This window comes from Octopus bimaculoides, chromosome 11 (assembly GCF_046866305.1).
Source record: "Octopus bimaculoides isolate indiv1 chromosome 11, ASM4686630v1, whole genome shotgun sequence".
NCBI lineage: Eukaryota > Metazoa > Mollusca > Cephalopoda > Octopoda > Octopodidae > Octopus > Octopus bimaculoides.
Genome location: NC_142938.1, coordinates 16,321,773 through 16,340,754, shown reverse-complemented (window position 1 = coordinate 16,340,754; position 18,982 = coordinate 16,321,773). Strand labels below are relative to the sequence as shown.

The 18,982-nt window shown below is 35.8% G+C and overlaps 1 protein-coding gene and 2 long non-coding RNA genes across 5 annotated transcripts in view; 2 read left to right on the top strand and 1 right to left on the bottom strand.

Annotated features, from left to right (window-relative positions):
- Positions 1–18,982, top strand: part of LOC106869723 (uncharacterized) — a 91,944-nt gene that overhangs the window by 58,606 nt on the left and 14,356 nt on the right. The window contains exon 1 of one of the 3 annotated variants that reach the window (XM_089359521.1): positions 16,479–16,690. The exons of the other annotated variants lie outside the window; for them this stretch is intronic. The gene's annotated coding sequence lies outside the window, so the exon portion shown is untranslated. Of the gene's footprint in view, positions 1–16,478; positions 16,691–18,982 lie in introns of those variants that run through there. 3 annotated transcript variants of the gene reach the window in all.
- LOC149133192 (uncharacterized) lies at positions 291–5,838 on the top strand. The gene is made up of 2 exons (XR_016243600.1): positions 291–745; positions 5,673–5,838. It is a non-coding gene; the product is annotated as an uncharacterized LOC149133192 (long non-coding RNA).
- LOC149133191 (uncharacterized) lies at positions 8,047–16,415 on the bottom strand. Its single transcript, XR_016243599.1, has 2 exons — positions 16,282–16,415; positions 8,047–9,621 (listed from the first exon to the last, which is right to left on the bottom strand). It is a non-coding gene; the product is annotated as an uncharacterized LOC149133191 (long non-coding RNA).

Here is an 18,982-nt window from a genome sequence, read left to right as displayed (position 1 = left end):
GGTGGATTTGTATGACCATACCCTTCGAGGTGGTACCTCAGCATGGCTGAAACAAATAAAAGATAATAAATAAATTAATTAATTAATAAATTAATTAATTAAAAAGACACAAAATTACATTTCAGAAGTAAAAATAAAACAAACAACAAAGCAAAATAAAAATGTTAAGGAAAAAAGAGGAAAAGAAGAATACTTTGAAGAACAAGAGAAGACAAAGCGTTTGTTAATGCTAAAGCCGTTAAATTTTGCTGCTGTTTAGTTAGTTACAAGACAGATCTGACCGAGCTGACCTATATCAAAAGACGTTCCAGCCATGACCATTCCAATTTTTAAAGAAATATAAGATTTCATTGTCCGCGTCCTTCTATTTTTTTTTTTTTTTTGCTTATGTTTTGATTTTGTTTTGTTTTTCCTAAAAACGGTAGGATGTGATTTGAGAGCTATATTGGCGGTTGTGTCTATAAAGTCGAATAACCGTGTAGAAAGCTAGGTTCCTAAGCTAGGTCCCTAAGGTGCCACAATGAAAACAAATCAACAGCAAATGTTTCTGTTTCGTGTGCTATGTTTTTAACCCTCGGTCATGTCTGGTCATGCGGATGAACTATTATATAATCAAAGGAACCTCATTTATGATCATCTCATCTTCTTTGGAGTGTGGGGATCTCCAAGACAAGTAGAATGGACACGGCATGGCTCTGCAATCACGAGGTATCAGGTTCGATGATACTACTGTGTGGCATCTTGGGTAAGTGTGAACCTTAGAAGATTGTGAGTAAAATTACGTTGACGGAAACTGTTTCGAAGCCCTCCAGATGGATTGTTTCTGTATTTCAGAAGCTCCAGCCTTGTTACATATTGTGTCACATCGAAACTACTTGGAGACTGCGTTAAGAGCTCAAGTGTTTGTGATTACTCAGCCACTTACACGCTAATTAAATAAGGTTTTTAAGATTCAGGAGTGTGATTTGGGGAAGAATTGGTTGTTATTACGATAAGTTGTATGTATGTAACGTGCAGAAGATTCCTTCGTCGCCTGACTTTATTTCCTGTATATTCTTTTTTTTTTTTCTTTATATCTGCAAGTATTTCTCAATTTTCCGGAGTCTATATTCCTTTTTTACCCTGCTAAAAAAACTTCATTAACTAATCTATCCTTCATATATTAAAAATCTCGAATAAGAATTGGTTGAAATTTGTAACAAATTGTTTGACTCCTTCGAAGTCTTTGTCTTTAGTTCGTAAAACAAGCAAACAAACAAACGAACAAACAAAAAACTGTTTAACCCTTTCTGATCAAGGACATTCCAGCTGCAACCATTCCATATTTGTCCTATGTGCAAGGAACCGAAGACAACATTATCCAGTATCTCCTCAAAATAAATAAATAAATAAATAAATAAAAATAGTAGGGGTGCAGTTTGAGGCAGATTTGACAGCCGTTTCTACCAGATCGAGCTACCATATAGCGGTTCCCTCGTTTGCTCGTAAAATTAAACTCAGTTCGTTCCTAAAATGTTGCTTTTGATCTGACAGAACATATATCTCTTCGAAGTTACATTTCTTCATCAAGGAAACACGTTGACTGTTAGTTTCTTCTGATTGTGGAACTTCACTGGTTTAGCCCTTTCACTCCCTTCCTCCCTCCCTCTACCCCTCTTTCCCTCACTTCCCCTTCTCTCTTTTCTTTTCCATCCCTCTATATGTTACTGTCTTTTAGTTGTGTTTTTTTTCTTTGGTAACGCCATTTTTCTTCGCCTTTTTTTAAAACAGGTTTTTCTGTTTGTTTGTTTCTATCTTTTCAGTATTTTTGTCAACATTCTGGTGAGCTTTTCTTATCTTTCAATCTTTATATCATTATTTCTTTTATTCTTCCAAACTTACGTTTTTCCTTCTTTCTTTCTTCCCCTCCCACTTTCACACCTTTTCACTACATACATGCATACTTACATACATACATTAAAACATAGACACACACACACACACACACACACACACACACACACACACACACACACATATATACCATAGGCATGGTTGTGTAGTAAGAAATTTGCTTCCCAATGGTCTGGATGGTTTCAGGTTCAGTCCCACTGCGTGGCACCTTGGGCAAGTGTCTTCTACCATAGCCCCGAACTGACCAAAGCTTTGTGGGCAGATTTGGTAGACGGAAACTGAAAGAAACCAGTCATGTGTGTGTGGGGGGGGGGAGCATCGCTTGATAACTGGTGTTGGGGTATTCACGTCGTATTAACTTAGCGGTTCGGCAATAGAATCTGGTGGAATAAGCACCAGACTTAAAAAGAAAAAAGTACTTCGGTCGATTTGTTCGACTAAGCCTTTTATGCCTGTGCTCCAGCATGGAAACAGTCCGATGACTGAAGCAAGCAATACATGTATATGATTCTTAAATATTGTTATATCGAAACATATATATGTATGTAGAATATCGTTTTTTTTTTTGTTTTGGTGGTGGGGTGGATATTTTGGAGTTATTTTGTTGGTTGAGACGGTTCCTTTTATACTCTTATAGGTATATTTTTTCATCTCTTAATTTGCATTGCTTTTCCAATTGCAATACAAATAAAACAGACCAAGCATCTTTTAAATTTTTCTCCTCCATTTTCTTTTATTGACTTCTTAATTTTATGAGACTGTTTATACACACATATATTATTGATGATCTCCCTATCAATATATTTGGTTAAACCCAGGTGGCATCAGGATTGTTTTTAACAATCCCTTACGTGGATATTGCTTCCTCAAATTCTGAATGTGTGTGTCATGATAGATCGCTGACCACTACACACATTTTTTTCTCTATTTGTTTCTCTCTTTGTTTCTTTCCGTGTTCCTTTCTGTAGAAGAGCGTAGGCTCGAAACGTTAAAGACTTTCTCAATTCCTGAGCGTTATACTAATACATCTATTTGTTTTCAATACCACCTGTCTTCGTCTGTTGTTTTTTTTTGTGAATTCTCCCTATATATACATACATACATACATATATATATATATATATATATATATATATATATATATATATATATATATATATATATATATATATGTATATATAATATAATATAATATAAATTTGATATGGGTGATTCTTTCTTGTCTTGGGATTCATGGTCAAACGGCTGGGTGGAATTGCACTTAAAATTACACAGATGTGAAAAATGATCCGGTGGTGATGCTGGGCTTTGTATTTCTTTCATAGCTTCCATGGTTACTGAGATAATCTACTATAATAATACTCTTGTGTTTATGAATGAGAAAGGAAGGGGTGATAGATAATTAAGGAAGGAAGGGGTGATGTCATATCGTCATCGTCACCATCACCGTCGTCATCATCATCACCATCATCGTCGTCGTCGTCGTTAACCACCACCACCACCACCACACCAGGTTCTTTCTCTTCTTGAAGCGATCTGCAAAAGGGGACTCTTGAAGCTATAGGGTCGCTTCCACAACTAAAATAAATAAATAAATACACAAATAAATAAATAAATAATTTAAAAAATTAAAATATAAAAAAACCCTCAAATTGCACCCTGCCACTTTACAATAAGGACACGTCGGATAAGGTATTCATGGGGAGGGTTTCACAACAAGTTTGGCGGGCAGGCGGTGGGGGAGGGGGAGTCACAACAAGAACGCTTTTAATCATGTTTACTTGATCAGGGTTGACCCGGGGTTAAACAACAACCATCACTTCTTCAGAAAAAAAAAATGAGAAGACAAACATATCAACAGATTAAATAAACAGCAACAAAATAAAACGTTTTGTAAATACGAAACAACAATATCTGACACCGCCCAATGCTTACCATTCTACCATCAACACCATCACCATCACCATCACCATCACTACCATCACCATCACCATCACCGACCACTACCACCACTTCGTTCCTCTCTTTCTTAGCCCTTCTTCACCTCAATTTACTACTACTACTACTACTACTACCACCACCACCCACCACCACCACCACCACCACCACCACCACCACCACTACTACTACTACTACTGTATCATCATCAGCGTCATCGCTATCACCTCGCGTATGCGCACACACTATCCCTTTATATGTGTGTATATGTGTGTGTGTGTAAATATATATGCGTGTTTATATACATGTGTATACATGTGTGTGTATGTGTGTGTATATATTTGTATATAAACACGAGTTCATACGTACATACGTACATACATACATACATATATATACACACATACATACATATATACACACACATACATACATACATACATACATCATACATACATGCATGCATACATACATACATACATACATACAAAACACAAGCGATGCTTTTGATCATAAATCAGCTCTATCGGGATTGACCCGGGGCTAACCAATAGAATCATCATCATCATCATCATCATCCAACGCAGCACTGTCATCACCTCTGACATCACTGAATAACTCCATCATCACTTCTGCTAATAAAAACCCCAAACAGCTTACCAACCAAACACTCGTCACCTCTTATCGCAAAGACCAATGCCACTACCACCACAACCACCACCACCACCACCACGTCCAGCATCACCAACACCACCGCCTCCACCAAAACCTCTAACACTAGCACTACTACTACTACTACTACTACCACTACGGCTCCCACCACTACCACAACCACCTCGACCATCACCACCACCCACCACCATCATCACTGTCGTCATCACCACTACCACTGTCTCCGCCACCTCCGTCTCCGCCGCCTCCGTCTCCGCTTCCACCACTACCACCACTGTTACCACTAGCATTGCCCCTCTTAGACACCCTATAAACTATTTACCAATCTTTCTTCCATCTACCCTTCTTTCACACACACACCATCCACTCCGAGAGCTAACCATCTCCGTGCCATAATACCCACCCACCTTTCACACCGTTCTTCCCTTCTTACCATCACCACATTCACTAACTTCTCTAGCAGACAAGGAGAGAGAACACCAGCTTCTAAGAAGGCGCACAACCAGCAAAACTTAGCAGCCGAATTCCCCTCAAATAGCATCTTGCGGTGTTTAAAAAAAAATTGCAGTAAGGATACATTGGAAAATGTATTCTCAGATTATTTCTGAAAAGAAAAAAAAAAGCAGATAGAATGGGATGAGATGGTCATCGCTGGGACGCCTTTGATCATAGATTTGCTCGACCAGGATTGACCTTTGTCAATGAAAATAAGTTTATCTTAATAATTTTGATGCGACTTTCTATACTGTTTTCTCTCTCTCTCTTTCCCTCTCCCCTTTCGTTTTTCTCTTCTTTTCTCTAATTTTTTCTCCCCCTTTCGTTTTCCCTCTCATCCTTTCTCTAAGTCTTTTTCTCTCCTTCACCGTTTTTTATCTGTCCCTCTCTCTCCCATGCCCTCTTCCTTCTTTACTCTCATGTTGCTCACACGTGACCATCGTCCATCTTTTTTTTCCACACGTAGTCATCTTTCTTTTCTTCCGGTCTGTTGCACAGACCAGACGTATTCTTAATTGTCTCCTCTCCTATCTTTTCTCCTGTCAAAGAATGTTCCTCAGCGTTCGCCACCTTACCCCATCTGGCTTAGCAGCCATCACTATTTGTTTCACTGTCCTGTTTTTCTTACCAATTTTGACCCTCTGTAAAATCCAAAATTTTATTTCGGTTTGCAGGAGTAACTGTTTCTTCGAAGACACATATTGTCGTGAATTGCTTGAAATGTGGAGTAGATAAAACAGCCGACAACTGATGAAGGATCGTTCTTTATGTTACTTGACTTTTTGTTACTTGTCTTGAATTCCATTTGTTTTTCTCGTTCGCAAAAAAAGTTTGTCTTCACATTTCATGTTGTTTACGTTTTGTGACGTCTTGTACCCATATATATATATATATATATATATATATATATTTGATAAATAAATTCAAAAAGGGATAAAACTCTTTTACAAGAATTTTATCAAGATGCCAGTGTGTAAAAAAAATTCATAAGGGAAATTTTTATTCCCAAGAATATAATTATTCGTTTATATTTATATAAAGGGCATTATTACAGAAAAATAATAACGCCACACAGTGGACTTCTCAAAATAACCACATTTAGTACCTAATGCGAGGAAAAACAACCAACAGAAGACGACCAACTTTCTTTTAAATAAACTTAACCGTGTATCGACCGATTTCGCGATTACTAGAATGAATCTAGATTTCGTTCATCAGCACAGTATTGTCCCAAAAATATATATAAATAAACAGAGGTGAGAATTCTGTTTATTTATATATATTTTTGGGACAATACTGTGCTGATGAACGAAATCTAGATTCATTCTAGTAATCGCGAAATCGTTCGATACACAGTTAAGTTTATTTAAAAGAAAGTTGGTCGTCTTCTGTTGGTTGTTTTTCCTCGCATTAGGTACTAAATGTGGTTATTTTGAGAAGTCCACTGTGTGGCGTTATTATTTTTCTGTTATAATGCCCTATATATATATAAACGAATATATATATATATAGAGAGAGAGAGAGAGATTCTGCCATACCATATACACATAAATCAAATAATTGCCGTTTATGCACATTAGAATCACTGCATATATTACTATATAAATTTGATAATTTAATAAATAGCAGGTTAGACGCGATATCATCATGTAAACATAGGTACTACAAAACCTTTAAATATTATAATAGATCCAAAACAAGGTTGAATAGAAAAAACACATGTGCATATTTGTATAAGCATTTGTATTGATATGTAAAAAAAAGTATGTATATATGTATATATATATCTATATGTGTGTATATGTATATATATGCATATATATTTGTATATATATAAATGTTAGATATATATATACGTGTTAAATCTAGACACTTAATAATTGAACTCAAATACTAGTAATCTACATTATTTTCATAAGTATATTAAATTAAAATTAAAAATAAATGTTAAATCTAAACACTTAAGAATTTGAACCTAGATTCTATTATATTACTTTTATAAGTAATAATAATATTCATATTAAATTAAAATTGAATTTGAAATGGAATCTTCTGACAAATGAATAAAACTTCTATATATAATTATCTCAATTCTAACCAAACTTTTTAATAATGCAGTGGATGGAACATTTAAATATTGGATGTGATTCATAGGATTTACCAATATTATATTATATATTTAATTATTGCGAAATAACGCAATAAATCTAACAAGATGGACTCTACTATAATAATGTACTGTGATTCTCAAATATTTTGAAAAATATACCAACATCAAAAACTATATATCATATAAAATATCTACAAAAGAAAAAACATGAATTTTCCAAATTATAAGAGGGATTGGATTTACAAATTCTCAAAGGACAGTATATATTTTTAATATTCTTAATATTCTTTAATATTTTAATTTTTATTAATATCATACTACAATTGAACATTTTTTTTTCATTTCATATATTTTTGGGACTCATTGACTCAGATAGCTAGGTTTATGATTTCACTAGGTTAATTCTGTTCATAAAAATTTCAATTAGGAGTATTTCTCAAACCGTTGGCTTCACATTTCAACAGCTTGACTGAAATTTATCCCACGTAACAGAAACTGAGAGGAATATCGTGGAACAGATAAACTGTGGGTGATACACATAATTTGACATTATTTTTGAATTCTGCATGCAAAACCATAAGATACAGATATTCTTTTCCTTGGGACAAATTCTTTGTTGACCAGTTTTATTCTTATCATAGTTTACAAATCCAAGCATGAAAACGTTACTCAGTTTTAGACTTTTGGAGACAAACGCCCCCTTCATACACACGCACACACACGCACACACACACACACACACACACAAATGAATGCATAAATGTACATATAAACTTATGTATGAATACATACATCCACATGCACTTATATATTAACGATGTACACAAATACATGACGGGTATACATAATACTGAAATACACATAAAGTAAACACAAGCAGACAAATATATTAATATAACAAATTAAAAAAAATAATAAGACCATACAATCGATGAAGAGACAAAAGAAACAGTAAGCTTATACATGTTGATTTTATTAGGTATTTCTGTTTATTTAGAAACCTACAATGAACAGGTCAGACGCTAAACTATAAATTTCACAGGGTACAACCTTAAAGTTGACACCGCTCCGCTAAAAGCAGGAAACATTTGTCTCGTTATTAGCTAAAAATAAAGTTTTTTCGATTTTTAAACCTCTTTAACATTTTTCTCCAATTTTTTTTTCACAACATCAAACCTTCAAAGCAATGAGACTGGAAGGCGACACTATTATAGCTAACTTTCAGATTTTTTACTTCCTTTTAAAAAATGCATATTTTGCGAATGAAAAAAAAAACTAGATCCTTAGAAAGGATAAGTCCTGAAACAAGTAAAAGAATAAAAGACTGCGGCGGCGAGCTGACAGAACCGTTAACATGCCGGTCAAAATGCTTAGCAGCATTTTGTCCGTCCTTACATTCTGAGTTCAAATTCCGAGGTTGGTTTTGCTTGTCATCCTTTCGGAGACAAAAAAATAAATACCAGTTGATTACTGAGGTTAATGTATTCGACTTTCCAACCTCCCTAGAAAATGCTGACCTTGTGCCAAATTTTAAAGGCGGCGAGTTGACAAGATATTTAGCACGCCGGACAAAATGCTTTTCATAGCATTTCGTCCGTCTTCACCCTCTGAATTCAAATTCCGCCGAGGTCGACTTTAATCCTTTCGGAGTCGATAATATAAGTAACAGTCGAACACTGGAGTCGATGTAATCGACTTACCCCTCTCCCGCCGTCGAAATTGCTGGCTTTGTGCCAAAATTTGAAATCGGTGCTGGTGAAAAACTAATACACTGAAAAGGAATCACCAAAATCAATAACTCAGAGGCGCCATCCACGTAAAAGATACACAGTTAAATTAGTGTTACTAGAATCAAAATATCTTACACCTTATAATTGTGTCTAAACAGACTGTTAATATTTCTCTTCTTTTTTTTTTTTTTTCTTACCTACCTGGGTGGCAATTTTCACTACTGCGTGTACTATAGACATAGATGTTTTTTGAGAGGTAACAGCTGTGTATAGACAGACGTTGCTTGTACGATAGGTGGTGTTATCTTCTGCTTTCATATAATCTTTAGCAATATTGCTGATAACTTTTAAAATGAGATTAGTTTATCTCCCTTGTTTACTTTCTTTAAGGAACAAAAAAAAGACAGCCTGTTTAATGGAAGTTTGGAGAATTTAGATACAGTTTTTGGACGACAAAGATGTCTGTTGTTGAAGCTGCTTTTATTTTATTTATTTATTTATTTTTAATCATTCCATTCTACGCAAATCACCACACTTCATGCCTGTCTTTGCCTCGTTCCCCTCATCTGTCGCCCTGGTGGCAGGCTGCACCACCTGCTGATTTTCTCGGACGATGAGCAGTTGTAGTCTCCGTTTGTAAGACACGTTCACCTCTTTGACGGAGCTGCAGTTCCGGGTCAAGAGAAGACCAAAGCTGGGTGTTTAGCACCAAGAATGTCGTCAAACGCTCACCGATCTCTACGTGTCGGGTAATGCGGTCAGTGGAAGTTCTATGATAGAGATCTAGTAAAGAATAAAAAAGTTTTGAATGGTACAACAATGCACTATAATACAAAAAATGGACTATATACCTGTTGTAATTTAGTTATCCATAGTTCGATGATATTTCGGAATATAATTCCTTCTTCAGATATTCGTAGATGGAGTCGCTGCTATAATCACCACACTAGTAGTTGGCAAGAGCGATTACGTTCTCGGAGAAACTGAACGAGTTGAGGAGGACGAACTAGTCGGTCTGTTCCGTAAGACTTTCGGGCCAGGAATTACCATGGTTACTTCCATAAATCCTTGGTCTGGCAATGCTCCCGAGGAGTGCTGCCTGTTCAAGATAAAGTCTACAAGCATAAAAGGCAGGAACGCCCGAGGTGCGCGCTAAGTGATGAAACCGTATTCGCTAAGCGATGAAACGCAATCCATGGTGAGGATTGTCCCACGATCCACTTTTAAGAAAACAAGGCAGGCGTTATTCCTCTGGCCGAGGTTGAATGGACCGAAGTCAGAGACCTTCCTCTTCGGTCAAGCTCTCATTGACTATTTCAAGTTTCAGTTGGAAAGGAAAATGAGGATAAAGAGTGAAGTCCTCTCCTCTCCCAGTAAATTCGTCAAAAGGTGGATGACTGTAACAAAAACGGTTAGAGTGAACGTGCTTGTAGATTGGAGAGCATCAGTGTGTGTGTGTGTGTGTGTGTGTGTGTGAGTGTGAGTGTGAGTGTGAGAGCTATGGACAAATGTATTAAAAATCGATAGTAAACCATAACAAAAAGGTGATGATCTCTGGTTCCAGATATACCTTGTCTCCGCCTATATATGTACCCACTCTACGAAGTTACACACTCTACGAAGTTACATACTTTTTGCAAGTTACACACTGTATGCAGTAGTTTTCGTATGGAGATGCACTTCTGTCACACTTCACTTTATTATTTTTGTACATTTAAATATTCTGATAGGGGCAAGTAAGATGATCTTGGTCGGGGCGCAATTGTTACTATTCGTCCCAACATTGTGTTTGGTGTCAATGACGCATTTGATACTGTAGTTTTTGTGTGTAAGAGAAAGGGAGAGAAAGAGACAGAGACGGAAACAGAGAGAGAGAGCGTTTTGTTATTCTGACTAAGTGGTAGAAATGACATTTTGGGGGATACCTCGGCTGTAATATTCCCACGGTGCAGAGCCTACAAAAATAAAAAATTTGCGAGCTAAAACAAAACGGCTTTAGGTCCTGGAGCGCGGGTGCGGGAAGACGTCCTCTCAAAATTCGAGATGGCACTGAGTTTTCTTTTCTTCTCCTTTCATTCATTCACTCCTCTTTCTTTTATTCTTTCTTCCCTTTTTTCTGACTTTCTTTCTCCCTTCTTTCTTTCTTTCATTATTTCTTCCCTTTTTTCTTTCATTCTTTACCCTTCTGACATTCTTTCTTTCCGTCTTTCTCCCTTCTTTCTTTCATTCTTTCTTCCCTTTTTTCTTTCTTTCTTTGCCCTTCTGACATACTTTCTTTCATTCTTTCTTTTTCTTTCCTTCGTCCCTTCTTTTTTCCATTTTTTTCCTTTTCTTTCATTCTTTACCCGTCTGACATTCTTTCTTTCTCCCTCCCTTCTTTCTTTTTTTCTTTCTTTGCCCTTCTGACATACTTTTTTCTTTCTTTCTTTCCTTCTTTCTCCCTCCCTTCTTTTTTTCATTCTTTCTTCCCTTTTTCTTTCTTTGCCCTTCTGACATACTTTCTTTCATTCTTTCCTTCCTTCTTTCTTTCTTTCTTTCGTCCCTTTTTTTCATTCTTTCTTCCCTTTTTTCTTTCTTTCTGTCTTTGCCCTTCTGACATACATTTTTTTCTTTCTTACTTTCTTTCTTTTCCATGCTTGCTTTCCTGCTTTCTTTTCCCCCTTTTTCTCCCTTTCTTTTCCTTTATTACTTTCTTCCCTTTATTTTTTAAGCGGGGTTTGTCAGATATTCACCCCCCCCCCCTCCCACCAACTTCCTTCTTCAGACCCTGAAGCTACGTATCGGCCGAGCCCTTCATATAAGCCTCGGCAACGGCGTTGCTATTGCGTTCTAGTCGTGCTCTTGTTCTTTTTATCAAGGGGAGATAAGAGAAACCATTTGGGGCAGACGCTGGCCAGAAATATGAGAAGAAAAATTATGTAAATATTGATAACAATATAATGATCATCCTACATTATGTGTTCAAGAGATATAGAGATATAGTTGGAGTGGCGTGACTGCTGTATGTCGGTTCCATCATATTAAATATATATAGGACAGATAACATTCTGTTTGTGTTTATATATATATATACGTGTGTGTATGTTTGTATCTATTTGTATATGTACACACTCACATACATACATACATACATACATACATACATACGTGTGTGTGTGTGTGTGTGTGTGTGTGTGTGTACATATATACGTATGAGTATTTCCACTATCACACTCATAGATTGGTTATTCAACTTGAGTCATGTTAGTTAATTATAAATTTATATCAATACATATGTGTATATGTACGTATAAATATATATATATATATATATATATATATATATATATATATATATATATATATATGAATATATAGTAGGCGTAGTGTTTTGGGCTGTGTGATAAGTAGCTTGCTTACGAACTACATGGTTCCGTGTTCAGTCCCACTGCGTGGCATCTTCGGCAAGTGTCTTCTACTATAGCCTCGGGCCGACCAAAGCCTTGTGAGTGGATTTGGTAGATGGAAATTGAAAGAAGCCCGTCGTGTATATGTATATATATATATATATATATCGGTGTGTGTTTGTCTGTCTGTGTTTGTTCACCCCACCTAACATCGCTTGACAACCGATGCTAGTGTGTTTACGTTCCCGTAACTTAGTGGTTCGGTAAAAGAGACCGATAGAATAAGTACTAGGCTTACAAAGAATAAGTCCTGGGGTCGATTTTCTCGACTAAAGGCGGTGCTCCAGCATGACCGCTGTCAAATGACTGAAACAAGTAAAAGAGTAAAAGAATATATATATATATATATTATATACATATGTATGTGAATATATATATATATATATATATATATTATTTATATACATATGTATGTGTAGATATATATATATATTATTTATATACATATGTATGTGTAGATATATATATATATTATTTATATACATATGTATGTGTAGATATATATATATGTATATTATTTATATACATGTATGTGTAGATATATATATATATGTATATTATTTATATACATATGTATGTGTAGATATATATATGTATATACATATGTATATATACATGTATGAATATATATACATATACATATATATATAAATACATATGTATATTTTTTATATATACATATGTATGTATATATTTGTGTGTATTATGTATATGCAGATATACACTCGCACACACACACACACCTACACACACACACACACACACACATATATGTATATATATATATATATATATATATATATATATATAAGCTGAGGCAATGAAGAGGGCCCATCTATCGTTCGTGGGTGGATTTTTCAGTTGAAACTAGACATTCCAAGAGAGTCAACAGCTAGACTATTGTAAAGAACTTATATACTTATATGTATACGTAAGTATGTATATCTGGGTTAATAGAAAATCTTATCTTTCTGGTATCATCCTACAAAATTTCAGGAAATAATTTCAGCTACTGACGTGTCGAATGTTCTTGATGATGGTATGTAAATGAAGTATGATTTCCTGAATATACACGAGTGTGTGTGTGTGTGTTGTGTGTGCATATATACATTTATTATACATGCACAGGAACAAATGCATAATATAAATATATATTTCTATATATTTAAATTTATACTAGATGGAAAACCGGCTTTAATTACAAATTACAACATTTGTCCCCACTCTTCACAAAAAATCCAGGCCTTGTGCCTATAGTAGAAAGGATTGTAATTATTGGCAGATTTAAGGCGGTCAGCTGGCAGAATCGTTAGCAAGCCGGGCGAAATGCTTGGCGGTATTTCGTCTGTCTTTACGTTCTGAGTTCAAATTCCGCCGTGGTCGACTTTGCGTTTCGTCTTTTCAGGGTTGATAAATTAAGTACCAGTTGCGTACTGGAGACAATGCGATCGTCCCTCTCTCCACAAACAAATCCAGGCCTTGTGCCTATAGTAGAAAGGATTGTTATTATTGGCAGAATTAAGGTGTCGAGCTGGCAGAATCGTTAGCATGCCGGGCAAAATGCTTTAGCGGTTTTTCGTCTGTCTTTACATTCCGGGTTCAAATTCTGCAGTGGTCGAATTTGTCTTTCATCGTTTCGGAGTCGATGAAATATAGTGAAAAGAATTATCATTATTTTTAGCTAAGGGAATTAAAGATTAGACCACAGTTAGTATATATCAATTTATTTAAATTGTGCGCCACATATGCAGGAAAAATATCATGACACATAACAGGATACAAAACAAGATAACAGGAATATTATTTTCAATTATCTTTGGTTTACTAAGCTTCTCCGTATATCGTTTCCCTGCCAAAATTTTACAACAGTTAGAACGAGACCGCTGCTTTAGATTCGAGAATTTGCCTCTCCAGTTATATTTCTATAAGGAATGCAACAAACTACACACACACACACACACACACACACACACACATATTGGGTTGTCCGGAAAGTTCGTGCCGATTTATACTAGCTTACCTTTCGACTTATTTTCGAACATGGTTGAGTTCGTAAAATAGGATTTGACTACACCTCCATTTAGAGCACAGTTTAAGCTATTTTTTCGTGGAAGAAGGTTTATGTTCCTATAACCTGTGTTAATTCTGTAACCCTTTAAAATGGAAGGTAAGAAAGTTCATTTTCGGCACTTGATGCTTTTCTTTTTCCGTAAAGGGAAAAATTCCTCACAAGCAACCAAAGAAATATGCGCAGTTTACGGTGATGTTTCTTTATCCGAAAGAACTGTACGGAAGTGGTTCGCAAGGTTCCGAGCTGGAGATTGTAGCCTTATTGATAAAGAGTGATCAGACAGACCATCCACTACAGATGATGACCAAATCAAGTCATTAATTGAGAATAACCCACATTGCACAACCCGAGAATTGGCAGAAAGCCTCAACCTATCAAAATCCGTCGTTCATGAGCACCTGGTAAAGCTTGCGTACACAAATCGCTACGATGTCTGGGTACCACATGAGTCGAGTGTGTAGAACCTTTTGGATCGCATTTCCATCTGTGATTCGCTTTATAAACGGAATGAAAACGCGCCTTTTTTAAAGCAAATTGTGACAGGTGATGAGAAATGGATTATCTACCGAAATGTTCAGAGAATGCGATCCTGGAGTAAGCGACATGAGCCACCCTTAGCCACCCCAAAAGCGGGTCTTCACCCTAAAAAAGTCTTGCTTTGTGTCTGGTGGGATTGAAAAGGAATTCTGTACTATGAGCTTCTCCCAAATAACCAGACAATTAATTCTGAGAAATACTGCACACAACTGGACGAGTTGAAAACAGCAATTCAAGAGAAACGTCTAGAATTGGCAAACAGGAAGGGTGTTGTTTTCCAACATGTTAATGCAAGACCGCACGTTTCTTTGGGAACCAGACAAAAATTACTACAGCTCGGCTAGGATGTGTTACTCCACCCTCCATATTCACCAGATATTGCTCCTTCGGATTTCCACTCATTCAGGTCTCTGCAGGATAGTCTTAATGATAAAAATTTCAATTCCTTGGATGACGTAAAAAGATACCTTGATGAATTCTTTGCCATGAAACCACCTCAATTCTGGGTAAAGGGTATTTTCAAGTTAAAAGAAAGATGGAGACGCATTGTGCAACAAAATGGTTCATATTTGGTTGATTAAAAATGTAATGGCAAGTATTTATTGACCTTTTTCTTTCATTTAAAAATCGGCACGAACTCAGACAACCCTATATATATATATATATATATATATATATATATATATATATATTCCAGCCGACCAAAGCCTTGTGAGTGGATTTGGTAAACGGAAACTGAAAGAAGCATGTATATATATATATATATATATATATATATATATATATGTATGTATATAGTTGGAATTTACAAAAAAAGCAAAAGACAAAGATAGGTGTGTAAACAACAACCAGGTGTATTAATTTAACGATCGGAGAGGTATATGTATGTATGTATGTATGTATGTATGTATTTGTATATGTGTCAGTCTTTGTCCCCCCCACCATCGCTTGACAACCGATATTTGGTGTGTTTAGGTCCCTACAACATAGCGGTTCGGCAAAATACTGATAGAATAAGTACTAAGCTTATAAAGAATAAGTCCTGGGATCGATTTCTTCAACTAAAATCCTTTAAGGCGGTGCTCCAGCATGGCCGCAGTCAAATACCTGAAACAAGTAAAAGAATGAAAGAACACACACACACACACACACACACACACACACACACACACACACACACACACACACACACAGATACATGCACACTAACGCGCTCACAAACATTTCAAAATAGAAGACAAGCAAAAATTTGGCATATTTGTAATATTTTTAAAGCATACCAATTTTTTTCAGTCTCCTGTTTTGATATATAATTACGTTGCAAGCTGGTTTCACCAAAAATTTCAATCGCTTTGTATAATATTTAAAATAAAATAACTATATACATACATTGGATTAATGTAAACATGCAGATGTGTTTTACGAGGACACAACTTGGATGATAACCTCTATATTCATACATGTCAATATATATATATATATATATATATATATATATAACCTTTTTGTTAAATTTTTTTAAAATCTCACAGTTGCGTCAGAACCATTTTCCAAACATAGCAACACCAATAACGTGCTGATTAAACAATGGCGCGTGTTAACTGCAGAGATGTGTTTTCGTAACTAAAAATATTCCCTCTAAAGAGAGGGAAAGAATTGAAAGCGGGGAAAAGCAACAATAACTCAAACAAACGGAATTTAGATTTCAACAAATTTCGTACATTGTTGTCAATTGCTTACTATTCATTCACCAATATTGTTAAAGAAAGCTATTTGAAATTTTCATTAATATTTTGCTGTGAGTAGCTCTTTTTTGTTTCTTGTCTTAAAACTTTTGAATATTAGATTGTGTATTAATGGCGGATTTCCGGTATAGCTATTACAAACTCGTGGGGGGACGAAAAAGAGGAGGAATGAAGTAGGTGGGGGACAAAAATATGTAAGAAAAAACTGAAATGTTTGAGAAAAATATGCAATAATTCTTTCCTTGTTGCTTTTATAAAAAAAATTTAAGCTCTTACATCCTTCTTACGTTGAATGTGAAAAATGTGTATTTCTAACCGTTTTTTAAATGTGTTCTGTACGAATCTGACCATTCCAAACTGCCGAAAGTCACTCGTTCTGTAAAGTAGAAATTCACCTTTAGTGTGTGACGGGAGCAATAATAAAATAATTACTGAAAATTCTTTCAAAATCGTAATTCCCGTTCTATGACACAGAAAAAATACAAAAATTTAAAGAGTGGAAATGAACTTAAGAAAACCACTTAATTCCTACAGAATGCAGAAGACCTGAAATTTGGCGGGAGGGGATTCGTCGATTACATCGACCCCAGTGTTTCACTACTATGTAATTCATCGGCCCCGAAAGGATGAAAGGCAACGTCGACCTCGGCGGAATTTGAACTCAGAGTGTGAAACCGAAAGAAATACCATTAATCCTTTTTTCTGACGTGCTTACGAGTTTTCCAGCCCATGAACATACATACATACATGCATGCATGCAGTAGTCCTATTGTGGAGCCTCATCTGAGTTTTATATATTATTTCCTCCCCCTCCTCCTCCTGCTCTTCATCATCCTCTGTTAATTCTTTATATTTCTGCAGGTTTCTTTCTTTCTTTCTTTCTTTTTTTCTTCATAAAGACAACGAGTTGGCAGGATCGTTAGCACCTCAGGTAAAATGCTTAGCCGCATTTCGCCCGTTCTGAGTTCAAATTTCGCCGAGGTCGACTTTGCCTTTCATCCCTTCAGAGTTGATTTTAAAAAAAGTACCAGTTAAGTATTGAGGTCGATGTAATCGTCTTAGCTCCTGCCCTAAACTTGCTGGCCTTTTGCTAAAGTTCGAAAACAATGTGTGTGTTCTACGAGATTCTTGATGTGAAAACGTGTGTTGAAACAGATAATTTTATATTTGGGGATGGTCATCTTTCACGAATTAAACTCACTTCGCGTTCTAATTAACCATGTTGGTATTGCACTGATGAGCTTTTCCCCTCCTTGAATTCCCGCCACTGTCACTTATCCTTTCACCTATGCTACGCGCTGTCTCTGCAATATACATCGTTGTTTTTTGTTTTTTTTTTACTCCATCCCCCTGTACACATTATACTATAGACTACATACTTAGTTTTACAGTTTGGCTACAGGCTTACTCTACACACTACACAGTTCCTAGCCGTACAGGGGGCTCATTCAAAAGGGTATGTTCTACAGATCAGGGATTTTATAGGGGTTCCTAGCCTTTCTACTATTTTAATCCGTAGATTCATCTTATCTAAGGTTTTCTTTAAATGATACACTAGTTCACCTCAAAGGGTAGCATCGACGAACATTACATTCTGATATTTTTTGTAATATCATGAGCCGGCTTTACCTCTTTTCGTTTTAGTTCTTGATATGCTATTCCTAGATTTACTCCTGTGTAGTGGACACATCCCATTTTCGTCATGCTCTATGATAGAGAAACCTACCCAGATACGAGTGCAAACAGTGTAATATACAAACCCATATACATGCACACAAGACGCACATACACATGATAAACGCATTGAGACACACATAGACGTAAACGCATGCGCAGATAGGTATACATACCACAGAAAGACAAAATAGAATAGACAGAACAAGACCTGAAAGAAGATGAGACAAAAGAACTGTGACGAAAGAACTTTGACAAATAAAACAAACTAATAATATTAATAAACAACCATACTATGGGATATGCCAATACACAGAGACAGAGAAATTAAGGCTAATAGGCCGAATATAGTTGTCAGAGATCAAGAAAAAAATGCTTTCTAATCGATGTATCAATACCAACAAATGACAGTGTTTCTCTAAAAGATATGGAGAAACTTTCAAAATACAAAGACCTGGAAATAGAGGTAACCCGAATGTGGAGTCTAAAAACAGAAACAATTCCTATCATAGTAGGCTCATTAGGTATGATAAAAAGATATTCAGACAAATACATGACAAAAACACCAGGACTAACAAGTGTATATATAAAATACAGAAAATAGCACTACTAGGCACTGCACACAACTTACGTAAAACACTTTCAATACAGTAAAAGTAAGAGCATCACAA